The sequence below is a fragment of the Loxodonta africana genome, chromosome 3 (assembly GCF_030014295.1).
Source record: "Loxodonta africana isolate mLoxAfr1 chromosome 3, mLoxAfr1.hap2, whole genome shotgun sequence".
Lineage (NCBI taxonomy): Eukaryota > Metazoa > Chordata > Mammalia > Proboscidea > Elephantidae > Loxodonta > Loxodonta africana.
In genome coordinates this window covers 135,448,437-135,464,590 of record NC_087344.1, presented here as the reverse complement: position 1 = coordinate 135,464,590, position 16,154 = coordinate 135,448,437, and the positions used below count along the sequence as shown (strand labels likewise).

General features: G+C 39.0%; 1 pseudogene; it reads right to left on the bottom strand.

The window, feature by feature from the left end:
* Nucleotides 1–2,488: 2,488 nt before the first annotated feature.
* LOC135230752 (guanylate-binding protein 6-like) lies at nucleotides 2,489–14,867 on the bottom strand (annotated as a pseudogene).
* Between the last annotated feature and the right edge of the window lie 1,287 nt (nucleotides 14,868–16,154).

The window sequence follows — 16,154 nt, the reverse complement described above, 5'->3', positions numbered from 1 at the left end:
GAAATTCAAAAGGACATACTTAAGTGGAAAAACATACCCTGCTCATGGATAGGAAGACTTAACATAGTAAAAATATCTATTCTACAAAAAGCCATCTATACATACAACGCACTTCCAATCCAAATACCAATGTCATATTTTAAGGGGATAGAGAAACAAATCACTAATTTCATATGGAAGGGAAAGAACCCCCAGATAAGCAAAGCATTACTGAAAAAGAAGAAGAAAGTGGGAGGCCTCACTCTACCTGATTTCAGAACCTATTATACAGCTACAGTAGTCAAAACAGCCTGGTTCTGGTACAGCAACAGGTACATAGACCAATGGAACAGAATTGAGAACCTAGATATAAATCCATCCACGTATGAGCAGCTGATATTTGACAAAGGACCAGTGCCAGTCAATTGGGGAAATGATAGTCTTTTTAACAAATGGTGCTGGCATAACTGGATATCCATCTGCAAAAGAATGAAACAAGACCCATACCTCACACCATGCACAAAAACAAACTCCAAGTGGATCAAAGACCTAAACATAAAGACTAAAACGATAAAGATCATGGAAGAAAAAATAGGATCAACCCTAGGAGCCCTAATACAGGGCATAAACAGAATACAAAACATTACCAAAAATGATGAAGAGAAACCAGATAACTGGGAGCTCCTAAAAATCAAACACCTATGCTCATCTAAAGACTTCATCAAAAGAGTAAAAAGACCACCTACAGATTGGGAAAGAATATTCAGCTATGACATCTCCGACCAGCGCCTGATCTCTAAAACCTACATGATTCTGTCAAAACTCAACCACAAAAAGACAAGCAACCCAATCAAGAAGTGGGCAAAGGATATGAACACACATTTCACTAAAGAAGATATTCAGGCAGCCAACAGATACATGAGAAAATGCTCCCGATCATTAGCCATTAGAGAAATGCAAATTAAAACTACGATGAGATTCCATCTCACACCAACTAGACTGGCATTAATCCAAAAAACACAAAATAATAAATGTTGGAGAGGCTGCGGAGAGATTGGAACTCTCATACACTGCTGGTGGGATTGTAAAATGGTACAACCACTTTGGAAATCCATCTGGTGTTATCTTAAACAGTTAGAAATAGAACTACCATACAACCCAGAAATCCCACTCCTCGGAATATACCCTAGAGATACAAGAGCCTTCACACAAACAGATATATGCATACCCATGTTTATTGCAGCTCTGTTTACAATAGCAAAAAGCTGGAAGCAGCCAAGATGCCCGTCAACGGATGAATGGGTAAATAAATTGTGGTATATTCACACAATGGAATACTACGCATCGATAAAGAACAGTGACGAATCTCTGAAACATTTCATAACATGGAGGAATCTGGAAGGCATTATGCTGAGCGAAATGAGTCAGTTGCAAAAGGACAAATATTGTATAAGACCACTATTATAAGATCTTGAGAAATAGAAAAAACGGAGAAGAACACATACTTTTGTGGTTACGAGGGGGGGAGGGAGGGAGGGAGGGAGAGGGCTTTTTATTGATCAATCAGTAGATAAGAACTGCTTTGGGTGAAGGGAAAGACAACACTCAATACAAGGAAGGTCAGCCTAATTGGACTGGACTAAAAGCAAAGAGGTTTCCGGGATAAAATGAAAGCTTCAAAGGTCAGCGGAGCAGGGGCTGGGGTCTGGGGAACTTGGTTTGAGGGGACTTCTAAGTCAATGGGCAAAATAATTCTATTATGAAATCATTCTGCATCCCACTTTGAATTGTGGTGCCTGGGGTCCTAAATGCCAACAAGCGGCCATCTAAGATACATCAATTGGTCTCAACCCACCTGGAGCAAAGGCAAAGGAAGAACACCAAGGTCACACGACAACTAAGAACCCAAGAGACAGAAAGGGCCACATGAACCAGAGACCTACATTATCCTGAGACCAGAAGAACTAGTTGGTGCCCGGCCACAATCGATGTCTGCCCTGTCAGGGAGCACAACAGACAACTCCTGAGGGAGCAGGAGACCGATGGGATACAGACCCCAAATTCTCATGAAAAGACCATACCTAATGGTATGACTGCGACTCGAGGAATCCCAGAGACAGTGCTCACCAGAACTTCTGATGGCACAGGACAGGAACCATCCCCGAAGACAACTCATCAGGCATGAAAAGGACTGGTCAGTGGGGGGGAGAGAGATGCTGATGAAGAGTGAGCTAATTAAATCAGGTGGACCCTGGAGAGTGTGTTGGCAACTCTTGACTGGAGGGGGGATGGGAAGATAGAGAGAGAGGGAGGATGGCAAAATTGGCAGGAAACGAGAGACTGAAAGGGCTGACTCAATAGGGGGAGAGCAAGTGGGAGAAGGGAGTAAGATGTATGTAAACCTACATGTGACAGACTGATTGGAATGGTAAATGCTCACTTGAAGCTTAATAAAAATTAATTTTAAAAAATTATTAATGTTTTGTTATATATAGTCTACCATACACACACCAAAAAAAAAAAAATTCACTAATTACTTTTCATCATTAACATGGGCCTCAATCCAATTGCAAAAATTGACATCCAGGGCTAAGTGGCAGGTTCAGTTGATCCCACTCCCTAACGAATTTTCTACTACTGAGCCCATGCTCTGATATTTGGAATCAGTTTCAAGGCATCTCCCAAGTACTTATCTTCAATAATGGGACATCCATCTATCTTCAGCTCCAAGATAAAATCCTGTACTGTTCAAATAAAGTCTGGAAAGAAACCTACAAACTGGGTGGAGTTTTCTATGTCATCAGGTTCTGAGGCAGATTTTCTTGATTAGCTCTGTCAGTTCAGTCACATGGGAGCTTAGTTAAAGAAGTGCTCTACACCACAACTTACAGTCCCCACTTAGAAACAAGCTGTATAAACACTCCCTTTTGCCCTGTGTTCCCGCCTCCTAACTCGTAAAAATTGACTCACAAGAAAAAAAGAAATAGTCTTAGTTGCCATTCCCATAAGATCAATAAAGCAGGTTGGTTCAATTCCTGGAAGGCTACTGGAGCTGCTCCAGGGCCTAGTGCGTGATGGCGCACATGCTATTATAGACAAAGGCACTACTCAGAAGCAAGGCGGGTGCAAAGATCCATGAGTCATTCTTAGAGTCAGCCTAGATGCCCATAAGAGAAAGGGACTTAGTAGGCTGCTTTTCATTTATTCATTGCTATAATATATTATTTTTTTATAATATAAATATAAATGATATAGTTGAATGGTAGAGCACAACATATAAGTTTTGAGGATACTCCTAAGTTCAAACCTCACTTTTGGTATTAACGTTGAGCTCCCTCAGGGCATCAGGGCCTTGATTTCTTTCAGCAATTAGAAGAAGCTAATGACACCATCAATATGTGTAAAATGTTTAGCACTGTGCCTAACACGTAGTAGGTGTGCAGTAACAAGTGAGCAATTATTCCTTTAGCCAAATTTTCTCAATCATAAGCTATTTGAGGGACTCGAATGATATTCATTTAAATTTAACAAGTTTTCATTAGGCATTTATGAAATGCAAGACACTTCATTTGGTTGTCTAGATGCAAAGTCCCACATGACTGTCCCTGCCCTCATGAATATGACTTTCCTGAGGGGCAAATACACATGTAAACATGCAAATGCAACCAAGATAATAACCTCCACCAAGGATGGAACCAAATGTCATAATATGAAGGAAAATGGGTCATTTCAGAAGAGAAGACACTAAATCTGACTGGAAAATGATGGAAGTAGGTTGAAAATGTCTGGACTTTTAAGAATTGACAGAATGAGGACCTGAAAGGAAGCAGGGCCAAAATGCGGGAATAGACAGATGCTTCCGTGAGCCCTCTTAAAACAAAGACCAGAAAAAAACAAGTGAAACGAGTATATTTATGATAAGCTAAGATCCCTGAACATCAAAGGCAAGGTTAGAAAACGAACTGAGGGGCAGGGAGAGGAAGAGGCAGTTCAGAAGCGGAGAGGAGTTACAGCTCCTGAATCACTGGGAGCCCTCAGGCACCATTCCCAGAGTGGTGGTGATGGGCTGGTACTAGCGTTCTGCCGCAGCTTCCTCAGGGAGAAGCAGTCAGCCACACAGCCTACTTACACCTCCAGAACCAGAGAAGAATGGTGCTCCTGGCCAAAGCTAAGTACTTGCATATATTTTACCACGCCCCCCCACCCCCAAGTCAGCTACAGCGGCTGACTTCCCTGGCCCTGAGATAGACCTTGTTGAGCATCTAGAGCCATTCTCCAGGCCTTGGAGAAGGAATAAATTTGCAACTGGGGGAAAAGATAATTTGCCAGCTCCACCAACTGGGGGAGCTCAGGACAGAAGCAGCTCCTGTCCAGGCATAAATGGTCCATGGACTTTGAGTACTTTCCCCTCTGCATGGGCCTATTTCAGGAGAATAGGCCCTTGTTGACAGACTCCAACCATTTCAGCTGTGTGGTGGAGAAGTGGCTGTTTGATACTTGACATTGCTTTGCCAATTAAACAGCATCCTCACCTACGAACATCAGGGGCCTATGGACTGGTGGCTCCACTCAGGACAACCAGCCCCCTGCGACAGGGGTCCAAGGATAACTGGTACCTCCCAGTCCTTAAAACCAAAAACATTGGGTGCCCATGGTCCGTCTGCAGAAACCACCCACCTGTATGCTCTAGGGAACAGGGACATACTTTCCTCACAGACACTTGGGGGACAATTCTCAGCCCCCTGCCTTGTTCAGAGCATAACACCCTGCTGCAACCAGATACTGGTACCTACACCAATCATCCCTACCCCTCTAAGACATAGGACACAGCCCATACCATACACTTGTTGATCAGCCACCTGGACACCTGAGCTGAATTCATACAAGAAAACTGAATGGATTCCTAGACTGATATATCTGATAACAGCTCTAGCCATCTGAGGACAGGACTTTAGAGCTCCAAAGGCAAAAATAATCAAGCTAGCTCACTCAAGCAACCCATTTGGGCATATCAAAACAAAACAAAGCAAGAAGCTATGACACAGTAATCAAACATAAAATAAACTAATACAATAACTTGTAGATGGCTCAGAGACAACAGTCAATACCAAGTCACATAAATAAACAGATCATGATCACCTCAGCAAGCTCTCAAAACAAAGAACCCAGGGATCTTCTAGATAAAAGCTCATTACTGGAATTACCAGAGGCAGAATACAAAACATTAATACACAGAACCCTTCAAGATATCAGGAAGGAAAAGAGGAAATACACAGAACAAGCCAAGGAGCACATAGATAAAGCAATTGAAGAAATTAAAAAGATTAATCAGAATCATAATGAAAAATTTAATAAGCTGGAAAAATCCACAGACACGCAGAAATCAGAAATTCAGAATAACAATAAAATTACTGAAGTAGACAACTGTTTAAAGTCAGAGAAGCAGATTTGAGTAAGTGGAAGGCAGAATTTCTGAACTTGAAGATAAAGCACTTGGCACTAATATATTTGAATAAAAATCAGATAAAAGAATTTTAAAAAGTGAAGAATTATAGGGGACTCTATCAACAGAAATAACCTATAAGTGATTGGAGTATGAGAACAGGGAGGGATCACAGAAAATACACAGAGAATTGTTGAAGATTTGTTGGTAGAAAACTTCCCTGATATCATCAAAGATGAGAAGATACCTATCCAAGATTCTCATCAAACTACACATAAGGTACATCTTAAAAGAAAGTCACCAAGACATATTATAATCAAACTTGCCAAAACCAAAGACAAAGAATTTTAAGAGCAGCTAGGGATAAAAAAAAAAGTCACCTACAGAGGAGAGTCAGTAAGAATAAGCTTGGACTACTCAGCAGAAACCATGCAGGCAAGAAGACAATGGGATGACTTATATAAAAAATTGAAGGAAAAAAACTGCCAGCCAAGAATCATATATCCAGCAAAACTGTCTCTTAAATATGAAGGCGAAATTAGGACATTTCCAGACAAACAGAATTTAGGAAATTTATAAAAAAAACAAACCAAAACCACAAGAAATACTAAAGGGAGTTCTTTGGTTAGAAAATCAATAATATCAGGTATCAACCCAAGCTAGAACACTGGGCAGAGCAATCAGGAGTCAACCCAGACAGGGAAATCACAAAAATAAATCAAGATTAAAAAAACGCTCAAAACAGTGTAACAGCAATGTCATTATGTAAAAGAAGCCAACATTAAAACAATAAAGACGGACTAAGAAAGAAATGTAGTCATAGATCTTCCATTTGGAGACAAAGATAAGGCACTAAAAAGAAAAAAAAGTCAGGTTTAAATTTAGAAAAATCGGGGTAAGTTATAATAAAGCAACCACAAAAGAGACAAACTATCCTACTCATCGAAGTAAAATACAAGAAAAAAATAGAAACTCAGCAGAAACAAAATCAACAATGAATATGAGGAAAAGACAAAATATAAAGATAATCTACTCAGTACATAAAATTAAGTGGGAAAAAGAAACTGTCAACAATATACAAAAAAAGACATCAAAATGATAGCATAAATTCATACCTATCCATAATTACTCCGAATGTAAGTGGACTAAATGCACCAATAAAGAGACAGAGAGTGGCAGAATGGATTGAAAAATACCACCCATCTATATGCCGCCTACAAGGGACACACCTTAGACTTAGAGACACAAACTAAAACTCAAAGTATGGAAAAAAACATATCAAGCAAACAACAATCAAAAAAGAGCAAGAGTGGCAATACTAATTTCTGACAAGATAGGCTTTAAAGTTAAATCCATCAGAAAGGATAAGGAAGGACGCTATATAAAAAGGGACAATATACCAAGAAGATATAACCATATTAAATATTTATGCACCCAATAACAGGGCTGCAAAATACATAAAACAAGCTCCATCAACATTGAAAAGTGAGATACAGCTCCACAATAATAGTAAGAGACTTCAACACACCACTTTCGGAGGACAAGACATCCAGAAAGAAGCTCAATAAAGACACAGAAGATCTAAATGCCACAAGCAACCAACTTGACCACATAGACATATAAAGAACACTCCACCCAACACCAACCAAGTATACTTTCTTTTCTAGTGCACATGGAACATTCTCTAGAATAGACCGCATATTAGGTCATAAAGCAAGCCTTAGCAGAACCCAAAACACTGAAATATTACAAGCATCTTCCCTGACCATAAGGCCGTAAAAGTAGAAATCAATAACAGAAAAAGCAGGGAAAAGAAATCAAACACTTGAAAGCTGAACAATAAAAAAAAAAAAAAAAATTTTTTTTTTTTACCCTGCTCAAAAAAGACTGAGTTACAGAAGACATTAAGGAGGGAAGAAAGAAATTCATAGAATCCAATGAGAATGAAAACACTTCTGATAAGAATCTTTGGGACACAGCAAAAGCAGTTCTCAGAGGTCAATTTATATCCATAAACACACACATACGAAAAGAAAAAAGGGCCCAAATCAAAGAATTATCACTACAACTTGAACAAATAGAGATCAAGAAAAGAAACCCTCTGGCACCTGAAGAAAACAAATAATAAAAATTAGAGCAGAATTAAATGAAATAGAAAATGGAAAAACAATTGAAAGAATTGAGAAGACTAAAAGCTGGTTCTTTGAAAAAATCAACAAAATTGAAAAACCATTGGCCAAATTGACAAAAGAAAAACAGGAGAGGAAGCAAATAACCCAAATAAGAAATGAGATGGGCAATATTACAACAGACCCAACTGAAATTAAAAAAGAATCATATTGGATTACTATGAAAAATTGTACTCTAACAAATTTGAAAACCTAGAAGAAATGGATGAACTCCTGGAAACACTCCACCTACCTAAACTAACACAAACAGAGGTAGAACAATTAGATAGACCCATAAGAAAAGAAGAGATTGAAAACGTAATCAAAACACTGCCAAAAAAAAAAAAAAAAGCCCAGGCCCAGATGGCTTCACCGCAGAGTTCTACCAAACTTTCAGAGAAGAGTTAACACCAAACTCATCCTTTGAAGCCACGATATCCCTGATACCAAAACCAGGTAAAGACACCACACAAAAAAGAAAATTACAGACCTGTATCCCTCTTGAACACAGACGCAAAAATCCTCAACAAAATTCTAGCCAATAGAATTCAACAACATATCAAAAAAAAAAAATTCACCATGACCAAGTGGGATTCATAACAGCTATCCAGGGGTGGTTCAACATTAGAAAAACAACAGGGATGGTTCAACATTAAAAAACAATTAATGTAATCCATCATATATAAAAGACGAGAATCACATGATTTTATCAATTGATGCAGAAAAGGCGTTTGACAAAGTTCAACACCCATTCATGAAAAAAACCCTCAGCAAAATAGGAATAGAAGGAAAATTCCTCAACCTAATAAAGGGCCTTTATACAAAGCCAATAACCAACATCTTCCTAAATGGAGAGATTCTGAAAGCACTCCCCTTGAGATCGGAAACCAGACAAGGATGCCCTTTATCACCGCTCTTATTCAACATTGTGCTGGAGGCCCTAGCCAGAGCAATTAGGAAAGATAAAGAAATAAAGAGCATCCAGATTGGCAAAGAAGAAGTAAAAGTATCTCTATTTGCAGATGACATGACCTTATACACAGAAAACCGTAAGGAATCCTCAAGAAAACTACCGAAACTAATAGTAGTTCGGGAGAGTATCAGGATACAAGATAAACATACAAAAATCAGTTGGATTCCTCTACACCAATAAAAAGAACATCGAAGAGGAAATCACCAAATCAATACCATTTACAGTAGCCCCCAAGAAGATAAAATACTTAGGAATAAAGCTAACCAGAGATGTAAAAGATCTATACAAAGTAAACCACAAGGCACTACTGCAAGACACAAAAAGAGACCTAGATAAGTGCAAAAACATGCCTTGCTCATGGATAGAAAGACATAACATTATAAAAATGTCTATTCTACCAAATGTGATCCAAAGATTTAATGCAATCCCAATCCAAAATTTCAATGACATTCTTTAATGAGATGGAGAAACAAATCACCAACTTCATATGGAAGGGAAAGAGGCCCCGAAGAAGAAAGGCATTACTGAAAAAGAAGAACAAAGTGGGAGGCCTCACTCTACCTGATTTTACAACCTATTATACCGCCACAGCGGTCAAAACAGCCTGGTTCTGGTACAACAACAGACACATAGGCCAGTGGAACAGAACTGAGAATCCAGACATAAATCCATCCACATACGAGAAGCTGATATTTGACAATTGCCCAATCTCAGTTAATTGGGGAAAAGATAGTCTTTTTAAGAAATGGTGCTGGCATAACTAGATATCCATCTGCAAAAAAAAAGAAACAAGATACAAACCTCACCCCATGCACAAAAAGGAACTCAAAATGGATCAAATACCTAAATATGAAATCTAAAAGGATAAAGATCAAAGAAGAAAAAATAGGGACATCATTAGGAGACCTAATACATGGCATAAACAGTATACAGAACATTACTAACAATGCTGAAGAAAAACTAGATAACTGCGAGCTCCTAAAAATCAGACACCTATGCTCATCCAAAGACTTCACCAAAAGAGTAAAAAGATTACCTACAGACAGGGAAAAAGTTTTTAGGTATGACATTTCAGATCAGCACCTGATCTCTAAAATCTGCATGATACTGCAAAAGCTCAACTACAAAAAGACAAATAACCCAATTAGAAAATGGGCAAAAGATATACACAGACACATCACTAAGGAAGACATTCAGGTGGCTAACAGATACATGAGGCAAAGCTCAGGATCATTAGCCATTAGAGAAATGCAAATCAAAACTACAATGAGATTCCATCTCACTCCAACAAGCCTGGCATTAATCTAAAAAACAAAATAATAAACGTTGGAGAGGTTGTGGAGAGACTGGAACCCTTATACACTGCTGTTGGGAATACAAATGGAAATGGATTTGGCGCTTCTTTTAAAAGCTAGAAATAGAAATACCATACAATCCAGCAATCCCACTCCTTGAAATACATCCTAGAGAAATAAGAGCATATATCTGTGCACACCCGTGTTCATTGCAGCACGGTTTACAATAGCAAAAAGATGGAAGCATCCAAAGTGCCCATCAACAGATGAATGGATAAATAAATTATGGTATATTCACACAATGGAATACTACACATTGATAGAGAACAGTGATGAATCTGTGAAACATTTCATAAGATGGAGAAATCCGGAAGGCATTATGCTGAGTGAAATTAATCAGTTGCAAAAGGAGGAATATTGCATAAGACCACTATTATAAGAACTTGAAAAATAGTTTAAACAGAGAAGAAAATATTCTTTGATGGTTATGAGAGGGGCGGGAGAGTGGGAGGGTGGGAGAGGAGTATTCACTAATTAGATAGTAGATAAGAGCTACTTTAGGTGAAAGGAAAGAGAACACACAATACAGGTGAGATCAGTACAACTGGACTAAACCGAAAGCAGTTTCCTGAATAAACTGAATGCTTCGAAGCCCAGCGTAACAGGGGCAGGGGTTTGGGGACCATGGTTTCAGGGGACATCTAAGTCAATAAATCAATAGGCATAATAAAATCTATTAAGAAAACATTCTGCATCCCACTTGAGAGAGTGGTGGCATCTGGCGTCTTAAACGCTAGCAAGCGGCCATCTAAGATGCGTCAATTGATCTCAATCCACCTGGAGCAAAGGAGAATGAAGGACACCAAGGACATGAGGTAATTAATTATGACCCCAAGAGACAGAAAGAGCCACATAAACCAGAGACTACATCAGCCTGAGACCAGAAGAACTAGAGGGTGACCGGCTACAACTGATGACTGCCCTGACAGGGAACCCCTGAGAGAGCAGGAGAGCAGTGGGATGTAGACCCCAAACTCTCGTAAAAAGACCAGACTTAATGGTCTGACTGAGATTAGAAGGACCCCTGTGGTCATGGCTCCCAGACCTTCTGTTGACCCAGGACAGGAATTTTTCCCAAAGCCAACTCTTCAGTCAGGGGTTAGACTGGACGATGGGACAGAGAGGGACAATGGTGAGGAGTGATCTTCTTGGATCAGGTGGACACTTGAGACTATGTTGGCATCTCCTGTCTGGACGGGAGATGAGAGGGTAGAGGGGATTAGAAGCTGGCAGAATGGACATGAAAAGAGAGTGGAGGGAGGGAGCGGGCAGTCTCATTAGGGGGAGGGCTGGGAGTATGTAACAAGGTATATATAAGTTTTTGTGTGAGAGACTGACTTGATTTGTAAACTTTCACTTAAAGCACAATTAAAAAAAAAAAAGAATGTGGACCTGAGATTTGAAGGGATCGTGTAGGTGGAAAGACCAACACAAGCCAATTAAGAAATATTAGAAAATGCGGTCTTAAAAATGTATTACAGTTACTGCACGTGACTGAAATGGTGGATAGGAGTGTGGGAGTGGAAGATGAGGCTGGAAACAAGATTCAGGGCAAGAAAAAACAAGAAACAAGTAAAGCCATGAAGGTCAGACAAATAGAATTAGACACCACACAAGTCAAGCCACAATTCTAGAGTCAGTGAGGAGTTCTGCCAGTAGGTATGATTTAGTCCATGTACAAATGCAGCATATGGATTTCATGCTTTCTAGACCGGAACTGGAAGATTGGAAAACCTTTTTGTATTGTTAGGGAGGAAACATGTTTTCCCAAACCTTTATTATATTATCTCTAAAAGTTCCTGATTTAGACAAAAAGAAGCAACATTTAGGCCAAACAACAATCTATTTCAAAATCAAGAATTTATCTTTATTTAATATTGATGTAGTTATTGAGAACATTAAAACTGAGCACAGAATTTCCAAATCCTTTTTTTTTTTTTTTTTGTCAGTAATGGAAGCCAAAGACCTACTGTTGCTACTTTCATTTAGACCCAGAGTAGTGTAAAAGAAGGAGAACCGACTGATTGCATCTAACACTGTAAAGACAAAATACTTCGAAATATCCCATTCACAATGTTTTTGTTGGGTCAGGGTCATGCTTTTATTGAACTAAGAAAAGAGGTAATCTTCAAAGCCCAGAGACTTGGCAAAATCTTTTTGAATATGCCTGGTGTAGCTGAGCTCTTCTGAAGACTCTTTAAGTAATTACTTCCCAAAATCCTTTTTTCATGGCTCCAATTTTCAACCACATCATTCCCTCGTACTTAAACTGGTAGCTCCTGTTGATACCATGGTTTACAGTTTAGAAGTCGTTTCCTCCAGGAAGCTTCTCTAACCCAGATGACTGGGTTAGGTGCTCACATCTGTGCATCCATGACACCTTATGCTGACCACACTGCATGCCTGTTGTCTCTCCAGTTGGGCTCTAGGACTTTACACTGCTTACTGTTGTATCTCTATTACTCAGTGCAGAGTACGGGGGTTTAACTGCTCATTAAGTATTTGTCAAATTGTATCATTCACCCAAGTGTTAAAATAAGGAACACTTTCCCAACTATACCAAAATATTTGAGCATACCAGTTCAAGGAAACCAATTTTGGCTTAATCATCCATAATTGGATTTGCAGTTTGTAGGAATAGGTTACATAAGTTGAATTAATGCAGAAAATTAAGAATAGAAAATCAAGGGCAAAGAAAATTTCACCGTGACTCTCTGCTTTATGTTTTCGACATTGCCTAGGCCCTCAGTGTCCAGAAGGACCAGTGTGTGCTTGGACTAGGAGGGGTGAGGTATACAACACATTCAGATGCTCTTGATTTCAGACCTCACGGTGGAGTCCAGACAGAAACCTGCAAGGGAAGATGGGAAAGTAACATGGGTGTGTGGGAATCCTGAGAATTTAGTGGACTGTGGTTCAATCTCTAGTGGTGCTGAGCCAGAGAAGAGGTCAGACATTAGAAAAATCATGGCTGTCTGTTCTACGTAGATGGAAAGGATGAATGGGACCATGGAAAAAAGTGACAGCCCAATTGAAAGAAGGACTTGAACAGTAACTTCACGAAGTGAGAAATTCAAATGGCAAATAAATATGTGATAAGGTGCTCAACCTCGTTTATTAAGAGGCATACTATATACAACTAAATAGTCACCACATCAGCAAAAGTTATAAAGTTTGACATGACTGAATTCTCAATTACTACTAATATTCAAATAACCATGTATATGGCACAAAAAATTTTAAAGTTGTTTGAAATTATCTTTAAATCCTGAATATCCACAGAACCTGTAACCTAATAATTAAGCTTCTGGATATATTATAAAAGGAAGTTTGTGTACATGTGTACCAGGATAAAAGTACACAAATATTCATGGCAGCCCTGTGAATAAAAGACAAAATTGTAAACAATACAAACGTTTATCAATAATGAATAGATACATAAATTGTGTCATCTTCATACAATGGCTTACTATAAAGCAGTGAAAAAAAGACACTATAGCTATACCCTACAGACTGAATCTTATAAATGTCTTCTTGAGCAAAAGAAGCAAGACACCAAAGAATACATACAATGTTGTTCCACTTATATAAAATTTAAAGGTAGATTAAACTGCTTTTTAGAAATGCATAAATAAATTCTAAAACCATTAAAAAAAAAAAGAGGAATGTTGTGAAAATCAAAATATTGATGAGCACTAACGAGGGGTGAGAGGGTGTGATTTGGGTCTTGGGTGTAGGCAAATTTTATTTCTTTACCCAGTCAGTAATTACATAGATGTTCACTTGGTATTTATTAACTTTATTGTACATTGTGTTTAATGTACTCTTCTGTGGGTATTACAGCCGTCATATTTGAAAAGCCTAAAAAAAAAGTGAAACGAGATTATAATTTATCAAAAATTTTCTATGACGACAAGCAGAAAAATCAGGTGGTAGCTCTACTGCGATATAGGATAAAGGGGAATCCTGTCTTCCCTTCTTGCATTTTTGAAAACAGGGCATATTAAACTACATTTGTATGCTGGAATGATCCTATGGTTTGAGCAAAAGTGATGCAGTAGAAAGAAAGAGAATAACCTCGGGAGCTGACCTCCTGAGCAAGTGAGAGTGGATAGCATTCAGATGAGTAGTGGGTGAATCTTTTGATAAGGTTGGGAGAACCCTTCTTTATTACCAGAAAAAAAGAATGAGATTTTGTGGACAAATGGGGTTGAGGTTGTAAACCTGGTGGTAAACATTAGTTTTCTTTATTGGGAGGAGTTGGGTTCTTCCCCAGGGTGACCCTCAAAGAGGCATGATCAACTTGCTTTATCACTCCTTTCAAGGTAATGGCCCCTGCCCCTAAACAACACTCACCATGGTTCTGTCCAGCCAGGTGGTTCACCAGGTAAGATTTTCCTGTATGGTGGTACACCTCAACAATGGCCAGGACCAGTACAGGCTGAGATATCTTGTCAAGGATCTTTAATGCTTTCGGGTTTACCATCAGCTGCTCATTCTTGTAGTCTATCAAACAAATGGGGGCCACCATGGCGGGTCCAGAATCCATGGCAACCCGCAACCCAGAAGAGCCAGTCAGTAGAATACAAGACCCAATGTCATGTCTAACAGTTATTCAAGGCACGTGCACATCAGATGTCTGCTTATGGGGCATGTATATCAGCTTTCTACTCTTTATACATTTCTAAGGGAAAAGTATGTAGCCTTGCACTGGCAAATCATAGATCTCTTCCTCCATCATGCCCATAATCTCTGGTGATATTGATGCTGACACTTAGGGTTAACTTGTCTCCAATGATTCATTTCTCTGAAGATAATATTCTAGTTAATGAAACCTTTTGCATGAAAAGCCCTGCTACAGATGTCTTATTGACTCTTAAAGGACTGTAAAAGTTAAAAAATCTTATCCCTTCTTACTAGGTGAAGTAAGACAGGGTACCTAAGCTGAATGATTGGTTAGAGGTTTCACAGCTATGGGCAGAAGAAAGAATTGAACAGCAATGTATTTGAGTGAGAGTGAGTGAGTGAGAAGGAGAAAAAGAGAGAGAGATTGAGATTGACTGAAGATCTTGGAAAGACAAGCATGAGCTAAAGAAAGGCAACAAGGTTTATTTTGTTTGGAAACTGACTGCCTTTGTTCAAATACTAGAAACATTCTTTACTAGCTGTGTGACCACTGCAAAGATACTTAATCTGTCTGTGCCCAGTTTCTTCCTCTGTAAAATGAGAACATTGAAATGGGAATACAAATAGTTACTACATCATAGGGTTATTCCACGACCACCATCACCAGTTACCATCAAGTTGACTCCAGTTTATGGCAACCCCATGTGTATCAGAGTAGAACTGTGTTCCACAGGGTTTTCAGTGGCTGATTTTTTGGAAGTAGATCACCAGACCCTTCTTCCAAGCTACCTCTGAATGGACTTGAACATCCACCCTTAACATTTGCACCACCCAGGTCATTAACCAATAAAACACATTACCATCAAGTCAATTCCAACTCATAGCAACCCAATAGGACAGAGTAGAACTGCCTCATATGGTTTCTAAGGAGCACCTGCTGAATTAGAACTGCTGACCTTTTGCTTAGCAGCCGTAGCTCTTAACCACTACGCCCCCAGGGTTTCCAACCAGGTCATTAGGAGATCTGCTTCTGTGAAGATTACAGCTAAGAAAACTCTGTGGAGTGGTTCTACTCTGTAACACATGAGGTTGCCCACCCAGGTCATCAAGAGGATTAAATTGTCATACTATTTATAGTGCACTTAAATTTTTCCTGGTATAGACCACCAGTACCTGTTGCCTTTGAACTGATTCAGACTCATGGTAACCTCATGTTTTGGCTGTTTGACTACCATAGCTGCATAGTAGGTTCCGAGGTCAGGTAGCTTGAATCCTCCTACTTAATTCTTTTTCCTCAATAATGCTTTACTTATCTGGGGCCCCTTGCCTCTCCATATAAAATTAATGATTATTTTTTCCATCTTGTTACAGAATGCTGTTGGTATTTGGATCCAGATTGCATTGTATTTGTAGATTGCTTTGGGTAGAATTGACATTTTTACAGTGTTGAGTATGCCTATCCATGAGTATGGTATATTCTTCCATTTATGTAGGTCTTGTTTGGTTTCTTTCAGTAGTGATTTGTAGTTTTCTTCATATAGATCTTTTATGTCCCTGATTAGCTTTGTTCCTAAGTATTTTATTTTTTTAAGGGCTATAATAAATGGTAT